This window comes from Pseudorca crassidens, chromosome X, assembly GCF_039906515.1.
Source record: "Pseudorca crassidens isolate mPseCra1 chromosome X, mPseCra1.hap1, whole genome shotgun sequence".
NCBI lineage: Eukaryota > Metazoa > Chordata > Mammalia > Artiodactyla > Delphinidae > Pseudorca > Pseudorca crassidens.
This window is the reverse complement of record NC_090317.1, coordinates 48,208,903-48,212,754: the sequence shown is the minus strand read 5'-3', so window position 1 is coordinate 48,212,754 and position 3,852 is coordinate 48,208,903. Positions and strand designations below refer to the sequence as shown.

Here is a 3,852-nt window from a genome sequence, read left to right as displayed (position 1 = left end):
CAATTCCACATGCTTTTCCCATTCACCTTGCTGATAGAAAAGAATATTTAAGAAAGACTTCATAGACTGTGAAAGCTTTAACACGTTAATCCCATTCCATACATATAGAATTCCAGTAATAGTCAACTGTTTCCAGGCACATTTTCTTTCTTTCCTTCTTTTTTTTTAAAAAAAAGTTAGTTCTTCTTTTTTATTTAGTTTTTTTATTATTTATTTTTATTTATTTATTTTTGGCTGTGTTGGGTCTTCATTGCTGTGCACAGGCTTCCTCTTGTTGTGGCAAGCAGGGGCTACTCTTCCTTGTGGTGCACATGTTTCTCATGGCAGTGGCTTCTCTTGTTGCAGAGCATGGGCTCTAGGCACATGGACTTCAGTAGTTGTGGCACAAGGGCTCAGTAGTTGTGGCTCATGGGCTCTAGAGTGCAGGCTTAGTAGTTGTGGTGCATGGGCTTAGTTGCTCTGTGGCATGTGGGAGTTTCCTGGACCAGGGATTGAACCCGTGTCCCCTGCATTGGCAGGTGGATTCTTAAGCACTGCACCACCAGGGAAGTCCTCAGGCACACTTTCTAAAATCACAACAAAAACCCCTTGGAAAAGTTTATTTAGTGTCTTACGCTTTTTATTCTAAAAAAGATGATAACTAGTAAAAACAAACAAAAAACATCACTGTCCAAATGACATTTCATATAAGCCCTTAATGTATATCTCCTCTTCAGAATAGAGACAGTATAATTACAATAAAAATGGAATCTTATTAATAAACTTCTGAAGAGTCCGAGTAACAACGAAAAGTTAAGGTTTAATAATAATAGGAATTAGCTGGTTTAAGCAGTTTCTAGTACAAATGCATTTGGATTAGCAGCAAAGTATTTGACCTCTTCAAAAAATTCAATATTATCACTTTCAGAAATTTTTTAAAAAATTAAGCAGGTTTTTGTAAGAAGGAAGCTTATACCTTTCTTTCGTATTTACTTTTAAATTAATCTGTGGTAGATGAATAAACAGAAAGGACCCAATAATTTTATTTTCAGATGTCAGTCAGGAGAGAGTAAGAGTTTAGAGGTTCTAAAAACCAGCGGCCAAAACACAAGGTCATTTCCTCAGCAGGATTACTAAAAATGCCAATGATTCTCAGATTATCTCTGCATTAGTTGTATGCATTACATGTTCTAGACCAGTGGATCTCAAAGCTTAGGCCCTGGACCAGCAGCACAGGCATCATTTGGAAACTTAAAAATACAAATTCTCAGAGCCAAGATGGCGGCCGAGTTGGAGTACGAGTCTGTTCTGTGTGTGAAACCCAATGTCAGCATCTACCCGATTCTTCCCTGGGCCTCCAACCACAGTTGCAGGGCATCTGACTGGAAGTTAGATCAATCTGATTGGACTGGTCGCCTCTGAATCACTTCAAAAGGGAAGATTGCTTATATCAAACTCGAGGATAAAGTTTCAGGGGAGCTCTTTGCTCAGGCACCAGTAGAAAAATATCCTGGTATTACTGTGGAGACAGTGACAGATTCCAGCTGCTACTTTGTAATCCGGATCCAGAATGGTACTGGGCATAGTGCTTTCATTGGCATTGGCTTCTCAGATCGGGGTGATGCCTTCGACTTTAATGTCTCATTGCAAGATCACTTCAAGTGGGTAAAGCAGGAATCTGAGATTTCCAAAGAATCTCAGGAAATGGATAATAGTCCCAAGTTGGATCTGGACTTCAAGGAAGGGCAGACCATCAAGTTGAGGGTGCTTCTAAGTCCAAGACTACAGGAGCTGGGGGCCTAAGCTTACTCCCACCCCCATCTGGAGGCAGAGTCACAATTCCTTCACCATCCTCCTCAGTTGCCATCAGCAATCATGTCAATCCACCACCCATACCAAAATCCAATCATGGAGGTAGTGATGCAGATATCCTTTTATATTTGGATTCTCCTGCTCTTGTAACGACACCAGCACCAGCTCCAGTTTCTACAAGCAATGACTTGTGGGGAGACTTTATCACTGCATCCAGCTCTGTTCAAAACCAGGCACCACAGCCATCCAACTGGGTCCAGTTCTGAAGAGCACTGGCAGGACGTTAAGGACAGACTTGAAGAATCAAAATGACCTTGACAGCACCAATGTGTGAGGGTAGCTCGGAACCCCTTCCCTCCCCAGAACCAAAATTATTGAGCAGTTGTTTTCATAGCTTCTCCATTGAGTTCAGGCTGGTTGTGTCACTCCCTGGTGTTGTTCCTTGCTGTACAGCCAAGAAAGTATTTCTTATCTCCTGTTTACTATCAGGGCAGGGGAATAGTGGGTCTTATGATACTTGTGACTGACTATGCAGGGCTCTAAAGGCCAGGGTCTCTTTGGTGGGGAAATAACCTCTAACATCTGTAAAGTGTTCTCCATCTTTAAATTCTTTAACTTATTTCAGAATCATCTCGTGACCCTTGTGTGCCTCTTTGTGAAGCCCTGTTTAGCAGTTTCAGGGGAGACAAAAACCTCAGAACTTCTTTTTTCCATTAACTGAAGACTCTAAAAATGGACAGACTGATCTCAGTGTTTACAGATTCAGAATTTTGATAGGGGTGGATGTGAAGAAAGACCTGTTTCCTGGGTCTCTGCTGTATATCCTCCCTCTGGCTTGTCTTATTCAGCGAACATCCAGTGCTGGGTGCAGCCCTCTTCTAGTGCGTTTACATGTCTCTTCCTGTGACAAGAGCGTTGTGTTGGTGGCACCCCACTCTTCTTTTGTCTGTTGAATAGTGCAGCATCTCTGATCAGTGGGTGTCTCTTGGATGAAGGAGGTTCAAGGGGCTATATTTTCCTAGTTATATTCTAGAGAAGCAGTTACTTTCTTGCAGCTCCATCTAGTTGCTGCATTTGAAGCACAGCGTTACTTTGTAATGGCCCCATTATTTGTCCTAAAGTTAAAGGGTTTAGAGTTTTTAACCTAATTTGTAGAGCAGAGAGGTTGAAAGCACTTAACTCTTGTTCAGTACCCACATTACCTTGCTACCTGGGTATCTGGCTCCTTTTCATAAACATTTACTTTTTCAATCCAGTTTTTCAACAGAAAGCTGCTATTACATGCACCATCATTTATGAAGCAAGCTGGCAAGCCATGGTTTTAGCTGTGGTAGGTTTTTCCCAAATGATGGCTGCGATACCCATCACCAGGGGTATGTCAGAAGCAAGTTGCTCCCCCACCACTTTCCCTCCCTCTGCCCACCATTCCTTTTACAGTGCTGTGAAGGGGTCCCGCTCTTAGGTGAACTGGCACCAGCTATTTTGTCAGTTAAGGGGCAATTTTGAGAGTGAAATGGGAGGATCTCACTTCTTCCCTTAGCACCTATTTGGATGTGTACCCTCTGGCTGAAGGGAGTCCTTATATTTAGTTTCAAAATAGATTCTCTCTCTTGGATTTCCTTCTTGACTCTTTTTCACTTTGGGTCCTTTTTTTTTTTTTTTCATTGTTTTCCGTTCCAAGCAGCTCTATTCTTACAGAGCCATGGCAGGACATTTAAAAATTCCAATAGAAAACACTAAAAGGAAAACTGTAGAATACTAGCGACTAACTACTGGGAACCTATTTTCTCAATCTTCCTCTGTGTTGTGTTCTTTGTATTCTCAAGATGATAATATATTATGTATTTGAATTCCTGAAAAATTGAAAATGAAGTTTCAGATATATGTATATAGAGCATATGTATGCTGTATTGGTGCAATAAAGGTAATTAAAAATATGGAAAAAAAAAGTAATGCAAATTCTCAGGTCCCACCTCAGCAGTACTGAGTCAGAAACTGTGTGTTGGGCTCGGAAATCTGTGATTTTAACACACCTTCCAAGTAATTCTGATGCACCCTAAA

General features: G+C 41.2%; 1 pseudogene; it reads left to right on the top strand.

Annotated features, from left to right (window-relative positions):
- The first annotated feature begins 1,252 nt into the window (after positions 1 to 1,252).
- LOC137216375 (adaptin ear-binding coat-associated protein 1 pseudogene) lies at positions 1,253 to 2,468 on the top strand (annotated as a pseudogene).
- The last annotated feature ends 1,384 nt before the right edge of the window (positions 2,469 to 3,852 follow it).